Source organism: Pleurodeles waltl, chromosome 2_1, assembly GCF_031143425.1.
Source record: "Pleurodeles waltl isolate 20211129_DDA chromosome 2_1, aPleWal1.hap1.20221129, whole genome shotgun sequence".
Lineage (NCBI taxonomy): Eukaryota > Metazoa > Chordata > Amphibia > Caudata > Salamandridae > Pleurodeles > Pleurodeles waltl.
Window position 1 is genome coordinate 843,830,385 of NC_090438.1, and position 15,509 is coordinate 843,845,893.

Here is a 15,509-nt window from a genome sequence, read left to right on the forward strand (position 1 = left end):
ACAGGGTGGAAAAATGTAGTTGAAGTGTTAGCACTCACTAAGAATTGTTGATGTAGTGGCAAGTGAATAGAGGTGGGACAAGAAAAGGATTTTGATCAATCAAGGAAAGGTCAGAGGTCAATAAATAAAATGCCCGGGTAATTACGGCTACAAACTTTACAAATATAATTTAAAATATATCCGGAAGGACAGATGGTGTTGAAAGCCAAAGAACCGATATGTGAAATGTGGGTAGGATGCTGTGAAATGGGCATTTAAACATTTAATTCAAGGCAGGTCAAATTGCCTTCACGACACACATATTGCCATTGAACCTTGTCCAACTTTCAGGATCTATTTGATCTGTTATCTGGTGCTAGAGACAGTGTTACTCAGTCTCTCCTCCAGTGTGACAAAAAAATAATTGTGATGACACATAGAATCTTGCTAAAATACAGTAGCATGATGGCTCTGGACTCTCAAAGGTATCACATTGTCATCTGGCTCCTGAATGATACCAATGAATAAAAAAAACAAAGCTATCCTTTGGGAACAATTAGTGACCTCAATGTCGATGATAGCATGGAACAAACTGCTGGTACCTACCTTCTCAACCAGTTCTCCTTCTCGTATAATTCTCCACTGATCTTGACCATCTAAAATCTCAGCTACTGCTTCCATGACCATACTGGTGGAGGCCACTCATTCATTTACTGAGGGAGCTTTTCTCGCTACCTGGCACTTGGATGCATCAACTCAACTATCGTAGCATAGTAATTCTGAATCTCTCTAAGACAAGGACCTCATTTCATACTCTGTCACTTAATCTGCATTCCGCAGCAAACATTTTGTAAATTTCACATAACACCTTGACTTTCTCTAATGCAAAAGCAAAATAGTTACTTTAAATTTCAAGATATCATTTACCCTCCCAACATAGAATTACTGCTACATCCTTCAAACCATCACCCACACCCACTGTGTCCTTCAAGATACTGAACTCCACTACCATCCACCCTCTTATATGGATGTGTCCACCCCTGTAGATTTTCAGATACCAAAGTCCATGCCAAGTCAAATCAAAACAAGGTTTGCAGTCACCAAGCAGTCAATAATGAGGGAGCCTTCAAACATTGCATGGCATGTCTCTTTGGGCAGAGTAGGATCATGTACCTTTGATTTCTTTATTTACAACCAATAATCACATAAGACTCTCCTTCACACCTCTCCACATCTTTTTAATCATGTACAGACACAATGGGGACCATAACCTGAAGCTGTACCACTGTCATATGCACAATGTCCTTATCAGAGCAACACAACCCTCTACATATTGTGAAATAGTTAAACTTCACTGCACAAGTAAAGCCAAGCCACCCACCCTTGACATTAAGTCATTTACATTGCCAACATTGGCCCAGAAAGAGGAAAAAGAAAGTGAGGAGCTTTGACTGGGAAGAAGATGCTAGGCTGTAGCTTTCAGAAAGAATGTCTGTGTGCAGTGACGTCTAGGGTCGAGCTGTATCACGTAGACCTGTGTGAGTCACCTTGAGACTCGACCAGCTCCAGGACAAGAGGTCAGCTTCAGCTTCAGCCAGCTGTTTGAGTTCTTCACCAAACCATTATACTGCAACTAAGGTCCAAGAAAGGAGCCTGTTTGGTCTGTTACTGTTGAGGGTGAACCTCCTTCATCCCTTGAGCCTGTCCCTGCAGGAATGCTGATGTGCACCTTCCAGGTTCTTGTGGATTATCTCAACCACACTCCTTGACGTTGGGATTGGAAGAGGCAGTTGACATCCAATACTTAGTACAGAACAACTGAACAATATTTTCCTGGCATACCAGGGTTCAGCAGATATCTACATTTGAACCATGGTCTAATACTCGAGAATGCAAATTGACTCCATCTTTGTTGTCACTGTTTGTTGCTCCCAGACAAGAGGGTACACTTGGCATATGAATTTCTTGCCTCTTATCAGAAGATTCTTAGATATAGAATCTTGAAAAACCTAATTCCTAAACGTGGGTATGTTTGTGTACTAGCAAACAAGTCAGCTGTTATCCCCAGTGGCTAACGGGGTTTCAGTTGACTTGTCCAGTACTGGGTACCTAGCACTGGGGTTTTTCACCTGCATCTCTGATGTTTATTGTTTTGGCTTACCAAGTCATAGCATTCTTTACCTTGATTTTGAATAGGCTCAGTGGGTGGCCCATTTGGTCTGGACAAGTTTTGAGGCATGCATGCCAAAACTGCATAAAAGTTCCAGTGCCAGCAATCAAAACCAAAAATCACTGCCTTGAAAACTTAAACATTTTACGTTGAAGTGTAGAAATGTAAACCTTTTTTAATTTGAACATTATCTTTACTAGTATTCAATTTTGTTTGGCACTGTTCCTCGATCCTTTCACCAAAAATTCTGTCGCTGGTGTTCTAAAGTCACAAGTTTCCATTTAGCAAGCACCTTCCATTGAATAACGTTGGAAAGATAACTCTTTCCATAGTTGTTAGACTTGGCATCATTTGCGTGTTCTCCCCTAACTATTTGCCTCTGTTTCCCAGGTTGTTGATGTGTGCTGGACTCTGTTTTTGCTGTTTTTGTTACTCTGTGCACTTTACCCCTGCTATCTAGTGCAAGTGCTCCTATGTAAAATGCATGTGTAATTGGCTTTCCATGATTGACATATTTGATTTACTAGTAAGTTCCTAGCACAGTGCACTCGAGGTAACCAGAGTTGTAAATCAAATGCTACTAGTGGGCCTGAAGGACTGGTTGTGCCACCCACATGTAAACATGTCTCGGACCTGCCACTGCAGTGTCTGTGTGTGCAGTCTTGCACTACAAATTCGACTGTTAATTCCACTTGGAAAGAGTACCCACTTGCCAGGCCTAAACCTTCTCTTTTTATACATGTAAGGCACCCCTAAGGTAGGCTTTTGGTAGCCCCGTGGGTAGTGTGCAGTATATGTTAAAGGTGGGACATGTACTTATGTTTTTTACATGTCCTGACAGTGAAAAACTGCCAAAGCCAGTTTACACTGTTGCAAGACATATCTCTCATAGGTTAACATGGGGGCTGCCTTTAAATGTAATTAAAGAGCGGATTCTCTTTGGGATCAGATAGAAATATGGAGTGTAGGGTCTCCGAGGTCACAATTTAAACTTCTTCTTTTAGTGAAGTTGTTTTTCAGGTTGTGTGTTTGAGAATGACACTTTTAGGAAGTAAACATTTTCTTGCTTAAACTATTCTGTGACTCTGCCTGTTTGTGAGTTCCCTGTCTGGGCCAGTTTGACAGTTGGGCTGTTTACACCTCTCTCTAAACATGACACAAAGGGGTCTGGGGTGTAGCCTGCTTATCCTGATGAGTCATCTGTGCTGTAGGGGAGGGGAGGAGTGGTCACTCACACCTGAATGGGCTGTGCCTGCCCTCACACAATGCAGTCTCCAACCTCCTGGTGTTTGGCTGGGGCCTGGCCTAGACAAGAAAGGATCTTACAGACACTTGAGACTTTGCTTCAAAGTTTGCCAACTTCAAAGACAGAAAGGGGTATAAGTATTTGACCCAAAACCCCAGACTTTAGATTACTTCAAGGATTTAAGAGTAACCTCTGCTTGGAGAAGCACTGAGGAGAAGTGCTGCACTGGCCTGTGACTGTGCTGTGTTGGGCAGTCCTGCAGTTGCTACTTCTGCCTGTGCAAGGGGACAGAGACTGGACTTTGTTGCATCCCTGCTTGAGAAGTGACTCTAAGGGCTTGGAGTAGAACCTGCCTCCTGTTTTGAAGCCTCAGTAACAGCAAAGACTTTACCAACCAGACCTGAGTTGGGGACTCTAGCTTGCCAGAGGGTGCCATTCCAGTTCCTGGACCCCTCAAAGTGAATTCATGGAGAAAAAACAGTCTAACAATGCTAAACAACCCTGTGCAACTTTGCAAAGGACGCCACTGCCTGGAACTACGACGACACTTGCCACGAGGCCATGGACCTCACTGAATGCGACAAAGCCAACGACCCTGTGAGCTGACGATGCTACCCGGTACTGTGACACCGCATGCCCTGAGGCCGTGGACATCTCAGAAGTTCTACATCCCTGTAGGCATTGCGTCGCTGCAGCTGCTGATCCCGTCCAACTTCACTGACACCAGAGTGTCGTAAGTCGAATGTCCGTGATGATCCAACACCCGTCATTGTAACCCCGTGAGGTTGCCTGCAGTATCATGACTCTGCCGGACTTCGCATCTGGCAGAACCATGGGACCGACTTCGCATCTGACACCACTTCACCTCCACCGCCCTGTATTGAGGACCCGACTCTGCAGTCCGTCCGCCCTGTGGCACCGTAACCGATGCTGCATCTGACCCAGCAAAGCTACTCTCCCTGACTCCGTGCACCAGCCTGTGTGCTACTTCTTTACTAAGGTACTGTACCTGGGGATTGAACCACTCGGTAAACGGTGTCTTTGGCATTGCATTGTAGGAAACAACTCTGTCACAGTGCCGTATAATACCAACTTGAAGTATTTGTACCTCAAACCACTGTTTTCTTGCGTTTAAGTGCTAAATTCGTATTTTCAACTGTATATTGTGGATTTTTATCGTATTTGGTCTTGATTATTTAGAAAAAATATTTACTATTTTTCTAAACCTGTGTTGTGTCCTTTTGTAGTGGTCCACTGTATTACTGTGTGTGTTTGTACAAATACTTAACACATTGTCTCTGACGAAAGCCTGCCTGCTTGTGCCAACCTACCAAGGGGGCGAGCGGGGGTTATCTGAGTGTGATTCTCCTTTACCCTGAATAGAGTGAGGGTCCTTGCTTGGACAGGGGGTAACCTGACTGCCAACCTAAGACCCCGTTACTAACAATAGTGATAAGTGAAAAACACTATACTAGTGCATTGCAGTCGCATCTTTGGCCACAAAGAGGTTTAAGGGCCTCACGGGGAGGATGCCACCTTCATAATGGTGACATTCCCCCTGAGTGTATTACAATGCTCCCACCGGGCCGACCAGTGGGAACAGTGTTAGGATATTGGCCTTGCCCCCCGTAACACTCCAGCATGGTCTCTGTACTAGTATGTATTCCAACGGTGCTGGGAAGGGGGGCCCTTGCACTGCCCATGATGTGGTCATGGGCAGTGCTGGGGTCCCCCTCTGGCCCCTCCAGCACTTCCTTTCCGACATCCTTTTCATGGTGGGCTCCCTGCCATGAAAAGGCTGGTGTAAAGAGGGGTTGTTATCAGCCAGGCTGCACTGAGTTCAGCACCACCATTGCTGGTTGGAAGCCCGACCGCTGTCATGCCGTCGGGGACAGCGGTCCTTTGGCGGTCCAACCACCACAGTCATAATTTGGCGGTCGGACTGCCAAACTCGTAATGAGGCTCAAAGACTTCTGGTGTGGTGTTCTCTTTTAATATATATAACTACTGTTCTTTTATAAGTTAAAACATTTACTTGACCATCAGGTATTAAGAGTTTTTAGAGCACTTAACTGATTTCTGACTCTGTTGAATTCGTATCTATCTTGCGAATGGGTTCTTCATTGTCAAAGGACACTCAAGGGGCAAGATTAGGATTGGGCATCTAGGTTGGACTCCTCCTGTGCTGGACAACTGAAGGCAACAAGCAGTGAAAATTAAATGCCAGTGGAGGGTGGGATGCAAGGCCTGCCTGGAGGTCAAACTCTGTTGCCCACTCCCATTGTGCACAGCAGGGTGGAATGTCTATGAAAGGTGGGACACACTGCCGGGACTGAAGCCACACCCATTGACATACCCTCATTGTGCATGGCTAAAGATCAGTTGTAGTGAAGTTTCAATGCTGGCAGGCGTGGGACCTCTCCTCGTCCATCGGAAGGTAGAGACCTACTCTCATAGCACCTGGAGTGAAAGGTGGATGTTGTGCTTCATCCCCACTGCACATGGCTGAAGGTCTGCTCAGCGAGTGTTGTACACCCACAGGGCACTACCCAGGATGCAGAACAGGTCCTGTGACTGAGGCACATTACTGTTAGTATGCCTCAAACCTATGTCAATGTTTGTCATAACATGTGCCAGCATAACAACAAACTCTCAGCACTGTTGTCGAATCCACCCGACATGACCTTCCTCTCAACACGAGATATAAATATGTGGTCAGGCAAGCACTGCAACCTAGGCCTGAAGCTACTGATTGACAGATCACAGGAGGGGTGACACGTAGCTCTGACAAACGCTTGAACAGGAAAAACCCAGATCGATCCCCCAGATAGGCAGCAACACTGCAATAGTCATTAGAGAATGGCCCCTAATAAAACACTTTTGGCGGGAGGGATGCACGTTTTCAAAACACCATAAAAGTTAGATGTCACATGAAGTTAGCAACATTCAGCCAATCAGCACACAACACACACACAGCACGCTGTGATAATACGCTCGTCATGCCGGACATCTTGACATTTTACCCACTGGCCCGCATTTTGTCCACACAAGGTTGAGACCCACCTGAGCACTTTATCAGATTGTCAGATTTATGACTCCATGACTAGGCCTGGATTCCTGCCCACAAAGAATGTGTAGAATTGTTTTACAACCCTTCAAGAATTGTATAAAAGAACGCCCAGAGGTCTGTATTTTTGAGAGACAGTCATCGGACCCCAACTCTGTAGTGCGCTCTCCCCGCTGTTAAGTTTAATTAAACCAACTGTTCCTGTTTTGCCAAATGCCTCTTGTTTTTCATTTCTTTAAGGTAAATCTGCATTCAAGCAACATTTGCTTGTGTATTTTTTGTAATTTGCAGGAACGTTGGATGTTCCATAGAACTATCAAAAGTGCTGCAGGAAAACACGTTGCATAACTGGATTCTGTCTTGAACCTGCTAGCATACCTGAGCCAAAAAACTACACAAAAAGTTTATTCGAAAAGCAGAAGGTATTCCTGAAGAAAAGGTGGATCTGAGAAGAAAGTTTTGTTCAGTATATGTTTTGTCCAAACTTGTAGTTAGAATTGAATACTTTCCTTCAGGTTGCTGAGGACAATCCTAAGTCCTTCTGCTGTTACATGCAGTTTATCTCTTTGGAAATTCCTTGATGTGTTGAACCAGATGTTGTTGCTGTTGATGGATCCCATGCCGTGGTGTGGCGTTTATGCAAATCACGTTGTTGCCATGTTTCCAGGATTTGTCAATTTGGTGAAAATAAATGGTCAAAGCTTTTGTCTTTGATAGATGTTGGAATAGACAAAGGCTGTTTCAGGGAAGTTATACATCAAAAGTTGCCAAATATTCTTTCATTTCAAGTGCTGAAGTGACACCAGTAACAGTGCATAAATCATTCTCTCTGTAATAGCCAATCATTATATCTGTCTGCTGACATGTCGAAATGCTTGCCATCAAAGGCAACATTTGATGATATTTCATATCACTGGTGCCAATCCATATAATATCCACATTAAGCATCACAGTAAGATCTGGCATACTCAGGGCTCCGTTCATTAAAGGACTGGCCAATGATACACAAACAAATTATGATCCCGAAGGCCCTGTGAATCTCAAAGAAAGGAGTTGGCAAATTAGAAATATTTTCCAAGAAGCAGTGATTTTAATCAAAAAGAAGCAAATGCTTTAAGGTAATTGTCTTGTAATTGGCTGCTGTCTATGAAGTAGTGCAAAATAGTAGGCTACAAATAAAGCTGCAATGAGTGGTAACCAAAAGGCTTGGGCTGTGCCTTGAAAGACACAATTTACTCTTTTGGCGCTTCGAGGTAATTAGGCATTTGAGAGCAATTCAGCCACATGAATCTTCCCAGGCTCAAGCACTGCATTCGAGAGAAGAAATACATGATAAAGAAACAGTGCCTGAGGGTCCACAAGAGCAGGATGAAGAGAGTGATGTAAGGCTTGAGATGTTTGCAACCCATTGCACAATGTGTAAAAAAGCAATCTAAGCAATCAAAAGCAGAAAACAGTTGTGTAATTGTAGGGAATGGCCATTGCTTGTTTGGTATATTTTTGCCTTAACTGATTTTTCAGCTGTATACCTCTGTGCACTTTACCCCTTGGCATATTTAACATACCTATAAGATAACAAAGTGTACCAGGGCCTGTAAGTTGAATGTCACTGGTGGACTGCAGTACTTATTTTACTATCCAAACAGTGACAGTGTAAACACAGCTTCTGGCTTAGCATTGTAACATGACTGTGGCAGTTTAAATACTGCTAATTGACCTGTTAAGAGTCACAGGGGTGACGTTCTGTTCAAGCTGCAGGGATGCAAGTTTTAAGAAGCCCTTCCTGCAATTTTCCAGCTTGTCAGTTCGAAGTAAACCTGCCCTGGTATCTGCTGGTGGTTTTGGTGAAGTGAGTTCTGACCCCCAAGTGCTGTTCCTGAGGTCCTGGGACAAAGTGTACTCCTCCTAACATCCTGAGAAACCTGGGACAAACCTACCAAGCTGAGCCATCAAAGGTGCATTGCAGTTGGGCTGAAAACTTAGACAGAACGTGTCAGGCATTGTGGAACCATGTTGAGCTACAGCCTGCAGCCTTGCGCTGCTAGAAGAATCCACGCTCCAAAAGAGTGACTGAATCTGAATGTAGAAACCTACTCCAGACGAAGGTGCCAAAATAATCCAGTTGGTGAGGTATATTCTCAAGGGACAAAAATAACATTTCTCCAACTTAGAGCTTTCCCACCAAAATTCAATGGCCTCATAGGAACCTCGTCCAATCAACATCTAATGTTATGGATCCCTCTTCCCCAAAGCCTCCTGTCTGCCCAACTGAGAATTTCTAAATTCCATCTCAAAGACTAAGGGGCTTATTTACAAGCCCCTGTGTGCTGCTGGAATGTCACTTTTAGTGACGATCCAGCAGCACACACTGCAGAACCACATCTACAAGGCCATATAAAGCTGCCCTGCATGGCTCTTCATAGCCTTGTTGATTTGGACTAAGGCAACGCAGCACAAGTTGCTGCCTTGCCTCACCTTGCGATAGGGAGGTGTGCCATGAGTGTTACAGTGGATGTTCCCACGTAACACCCATGGCACTTGACACATTCCCAGATTTGCGAGATTTTGTAAACCGGGGAATGAGTCAAAAGCCTATTCCTCCCCTGAGGAGGCGTAAGAGAGGCACAACAAGGATAAACACCTTTATTTCTTGTTGTTTTTCCTTTTTCTATGTATGCTGCATTCTTCAGCACACATAGCAAGAGGAAAATGCCTCTTGTGATTGTTTTTGTGCATGAAGGTGCATTCCTACACAAAAACAATCATCCCTGCAATGCAGAAACCCATGGTGCATGGCAGCTCATTGTGTGCCAGCACAAAGGAAAAGGACAGGAATGTGTAGTATGTCATAGCGCAGCAAGAATCCTTGTGGCGCTGCCCTGCGCCGAATCCTTGTAAATGAGGCCCTAAGTCTGAAGGCAAAACGTCCTACTGGGTCAATTCTGGTTGCTTTAGTTGATGGGTGCTCCATTGTGGTTGGCTTTAAATCACACTTACGTCCCGGCATACTATGACTAATTAACACAATTGGTGGAGAATGCTTTCTGGTGCTATTTCTTAACATTAAACTTTTAAGAATTCATATCTCCAGTTACCCTTTATTACATTTTTGTTGTTGTGGTGTAATTTTATTTAGTAAAATGTTCTCTTTATTTCTTTCCTTTGATTTGGCTACTTTTTCGTGCAGCATTCATACTTTATGCATTGCCTCTAAGTTAAGCCTGCCTGCTCTGTACCATAAGTACCAGGGGGTTGACCTAGGGTTACTTCAATGACTTTCCTGATTCACCCTAACAAGAATTGTAGTTATTGCTTGAAGTGGACCATTATGCCCCTTAACTAATAGCCCACATTTCTTACATTAATCAATACACTTGTGAACCACTATGAAAAAAAAATCATAGGAGGTTCTTTGCCGGTCTTGCAAAATATCTCCTGTCCGTCTCTGTGGACCTCATTTGTCAGCCATCAGCAAGGGTGGAAACAGGGCCTGGCTGAAGACTAGGGTCAGTGGCCCAGCAGCACTGCACACTGCCGAAGGTCATGCACATTGTGGATCGGGAGTAACTGGGTGGTGGAGCTCAGGGTCTGGCTAGAGGCCAGACTCTATGGCTCACCCCCACTGCACACAGCTGAAGGTTGTGTGCAGATAGGGTTGGACATCCACAAAGGGTTTGAGGCCAGGCCTTGCACCTCAACCCTACTGTGCATGGCCAAACAACAGACTCACTTACTTAGTTTTATGCAATCTGTCACTGAAGTTCTGATGTTCAATTTCACACACCCGTCTTTCATCATGCATGTCACTTGCACTAACTGACATTCAAACTCGCAGACATAAAAAAACACATAAATGTTTGTTGTATTCTATACCATGAAAGTTGATCTAAAAGAATCATGTTTTTTATGGATGTTTTATTTTTTACTTTTTGGGGGTAAAAACAACTGGTACACAGGAACAGTGGATTATAAATTTTGATATATATATATATATATATATATACATATATATATATATGTATATATACATACATAAATGTATATATATACACATTATTATATATACATACATATATATATGTATATATATATATATATATATATATATATATATATATATATACATATAGATATACACACACACACACACATATATATATGTGTGTGTGTGTATATATATGTATATATATATATGTGTGTATGTATATATATATATATATATATACATATATATATATATATATATATATATGTATATATATATATATATATATATATAGGACATTTGTTGGTGCAAAAAGACTTGATTTATTTACGCTTGCGCTCACTGCCCTCTGGTGTAAGTCACTGTCACACACATCGGGCTGTGCAAGCCAATACTGGTGAAGCATGTGTCACTCACATCTTGCTCCTGTTACAGGATGTCCTGTGAAAATCTGTCAACATGAGGGAGAGCATGCGGTAATCCATCAAAAACAAAGTGATAGATGAAATGTCTAAATTAGTCTTTGCCACTGGAAATCGCTCGGGCCACATCCCAATCTATCATTTTTTGCCCATCATGCCACCTCATTTTCGACTCGGCCAGATGCCTCTAATGGGAAGAGTTCAGCCCAAACTGCCAGGCCAGGGCCTCCCTGAACAGGAGCACAAGTAACCCATGACCAGTTTTGCCCTTATTAGACTCATTAGCTAAGTATTGCTTGGTTCCAGTGGCACTGTAAGCACAGTCCTGGGTTGCTTGTGTGGGAGCACCTGGATGAGCTTTTTCTCTACAGCAGGGATTGTGAATTATTTCTACAAGATAGACTTCTGTGAAGACCTATAATGTTCTATCTGAACTTCAATGTGCTCCTGAACAGCCTCCTCTGGATATCCCCTGTGCTCATAATCTTTACCAGAAGCCAAAGAAGAAAATAGGAAAAAATGTCTAGCCCTCAAAGAGTAAAAGCAACAAAAATACCCGCTACATGCTGTGGCTCTCACCTGACACCATCAATCATAAGGTAAAAAAGTGCATCATACATGAGGCAGTGGATGTGAAATAGCATGGGTAACAGGAATGCATGACCAGACCCTTGTGATATCAGCTATCTCTGCAAGGAGCACATGTGACAAGAAGTGCATCAAACCTGAAAATGGAAAGCACGAGTGCACCAGGTATGACACGCAATGCTCACAAGACATGCCCTGCGCAGTCCATCCAATGTAATAAGTCCTGCCTCTTCCATGTTTTAAGTATCTACCCACCCTTCTCTAGGGGGCGCTGTAAATGGACTAACTGTTCCCTGGGAAACATCACCCACACTCACCCAGACTACCATTCTGACTCCTGTGTACTTCTCTTTTCAGTATGGCATGTCATGGTTCTACTTCATCAGCCTGCATTGACTTCAGGTCCCATAATGCACTGCCTGGTAGTCAGTAAGACCTGTAATCTGCTGTCCATTGCTTCCCATGGGAAAAGTCCGGTGGCCCCTTATACTGGATTCTCTACTCCAGGTCCCGTGAGAGACTGAAGCTGCACACACCTGTGAGCTCTCTCATGCAGCCGAGCCTTTTGACTCTGCCCTGCCCTTGCTGCTGCCTGGAACTGCTTAGAAGCTGCCATTCCCTGAAGCTATTGTTGTGCATTGGAGTACAATTCATTTGTGTTTCAGAGCCCTTGTTGGATTGTATTACAGTGCTGAGTACACCTGAAACTGCTCTTTGTTTCCACATTGTTGTTCCTGCTTGTTCGAGTCAGACTCTGCTCCCTGTTTTTCTGCCTTGTTCATGTTTGTACCTGACAGAGCCTGCTTCCTGTTAGCCAGACTGGTTCCAGTCTTTGCATTAACCAGATACATTCCCTGAGCCTACATTTTCCTCATAGTTGGTTTCCAGGCCCTCCGTTTCCTCTTGAGGTATTGTGTCTGGTAAGTCTACAATCAGTCCTCAACTGTATAGAATAGTTTAATTTGTTTTTTTTGTTTTTTTGTACTGGGACATGTTTTCCAGGGGGCGAATCCAGCCCCCATCCTTTGTCTGGTTTTGCATGTATTCATTATTGCCAAACAGTGACAGTGTGCTCTGGCTGTATTCCTGGATTTGGTACTGTGCCTCCAGCCCATTAATCAAGGGCTGCTAATGTGTATGTAAGGACAGTACATGTTTGTGCCCTGACGGTCCAGACACAGATTCACTTGTGGCGCCACCTTTCAAAAGGGGCTTGTGTGGTGACTAGCTGTGAGATTAATCTGCACAGAGGCACTGATGTTCCCTGTTGCAGTGGGAAGTTCAGAGCCCTACCCTGTGTACAAATGTAGTGATGAAACCTGCCTGTTTGTCTATTACTGATCCATAACATATTTGACCACAACAAGGTTGCTCTGTCATCAGTCTTCTGTAATTTCTGCTGTAGCATAGCTGCCCTATCCCCTTGTATGCCTTTAGCTGATCTTTGGCTTTTGGTCAAATCTGCTTTGAAGGATACTCTGCTAATTCAAGGGTTGGCTCCACAGACTCCTGACTAGACCTGAGCGTAAACATTACACCATGGAGGCCAATACTGACATAGGGTACACATGGCCACAAACTTGAACTGGACACTTTTGTGCAATGAACCACTGGAAATATGTGAACACATGCAGCCTGGGCTGCTGGTCCACCGCAGCCACAGGAGGAACATAGGTCATTTACATTAGTCAAACTGTGGTGTACATAACAATGTTATGATTGGATTTGAGGCTCTGTGTCACAAACACTGTACCTACCTAACATGTTCAAATGCCTGACTCATAGGTAGTATACACACAAGTGACCATGAAGTGGTAGCTAACATTTCATGACATGTGAGGGGTAACATATCTGACATGGCCCCTATCAGCCATCCTCGATCTTTCCTGTGTATTGTTTGTCATGGGAAATGTATTGTCCCCAAAGTCAACCAACTACACACAGCAAAAGAGGCAAAATATATTACAAACACATATCATGACTGTTGTACCTCATTGATAGGCATCTGATGGTGATACCCATTTGTAACACATTCATACATGAACATTTCGTCAAATGTATTGCATGCCGTTCCAACAGAGGCACACAAATAGTTTTAACAGTCAATTCACACACTAAACACACATGCCATGATTCATATTTTTGTAGCATAGCCTTGCTGTCCTTTATTGATGCAATACCTGTGCAAACTTAAAATTTCCATCTCAATTTCCAAAGTTTGCACTGCCGTTGCGTCAGTTAAGAGAGCTAATCATGCACAATGATATGAGTATTTTGGGTCGCAGTAGCATGGTCTGCCGATATGTGGCCAAACACTAGAACACACACTGCAGGTCATTCCATCCTATCTTTGTCTAGTTATAAGCTGCATGTGTGTTAAAAATTATGCAAATGCACAATATACATCAATGGGTCCCTAGCGTTAATTCCACCAGTGCACCCCAGCCATGCGTATATCCATTGAAAAAGTATTGATCCATGAATGCGTGGGATTTTGACGCATATGCATCAAACAAATGTGACGCAAACTACTTAAGCATCAAACATTTACACGCAAGACAAAATACGGGCCGCAAATGAGACAGAAAGTGATGTAATAGGATATCCAGTTTACAGAAATGTTACAGTGGGTGTACTTTCACTTTAATTTTGCAGTCTGTGATTTTTCTAGACTATTAAGCTGTGTGTTATATTGTTTCTCTGTGGATTTTGTGATTTTGTCTCCTGTGTGGTCTATATTTTGTCTTTTGGTATTTAGTAAGTGTATTATGTACCTGTGTAAGTGTTTATGTGTCTTTAATTGTAGTTAGATTTGTATTTGTACTGTTGGGAGCCTGTTTGTGGGTAAGATTAGTTGGGGGAGTTTGGGGCTTTAATTTGGTTAGATAAGTTTCCTTTTTCTATCTCCTTTCCCTGTTTTTCCTATTTACTTTAATAAATAATGTTTGGTATGATGTTGGGAAGGGCACGGCTGGGGCGCATGGGTGAGGAGGAGCTTGGGGCATTTGTGTGGCTGGTGTGCCACTTCCTCCCCATGATGTTGGGGGCTGGGGGCCGTGTGATACAGGGGTATCACACGGAGTCAAGAAGGCTGCGGTGGGCAAAGGTGCTGTTCCACCTGAGGAGGATTTTCAACACAGCATGTAATGAACACCAGGTGAAGTATCGCTGGGCTGACCTGGTGGCCAGAGAGCAGGACTGGCTGGATCACCTGGTGAGTACCAAATTGACAAATGTGTACAGTACAATGTTCTCGAGTGACAGTAGCAGATGTTGTGACATGCTGCATGCAATGTAGTGGGCATGTGGAATGCAAGTTGAACAAACTGTAAGTGTATCAGGAATGGTAAAACATAGTAACAATGCAGTCCACAGTTTTGTTGAACCATATCCGAACAGTGTTCAGGGCCCTATGTACCAAGCTCTTCATAACCTTCACTATTATCTTAGGCCCATATTTCTACTTTTTTTGCGCTATATTTGCGTCATTTCTGGATGCAGAAGTAGCACAAACTTGCAACACAAATATATTTTGCAAATTTGCGCAGCTGTTGAGTCAAAAAATGAAGCACATGTGGCACTAAAGAAAATATACATCTGGGCCTAAGTTCACTGTGTCCGTGTGTTTACATCAGGACAAATAATCATTCACATGGCCAAACCCAAATGGGCTATTATGCTACCAGATTGCAGTATCACAAAACAGGGTCTTCTAGTGGCATTTAGGATTAGGTGTTGAAATTCTATCATTGAGTAGCAGGCCCCTACAACATTTTTTGCTTGGGCACTATTGCCGGGACTGGGCTATTGCAGTAACCATCTGTGTCACATTGGTGCCAACCCATTTTCAAAAGTGAAAGGGTCAGCATGGGATCCCTCCTCTTTGTGAATGGATGGTCACAAACTATTTCTGAGCATGGAGTTGTGCAAGGGACCACTGCCTGCTTCCATAATACTATTTTAGAGAAGAAATAGGTTGTTAAAGTCATTTCTGTACACCCATGCTGAAATATTGCAGCATTTCAACAAATGTAAACATCTCAGTATGAAGG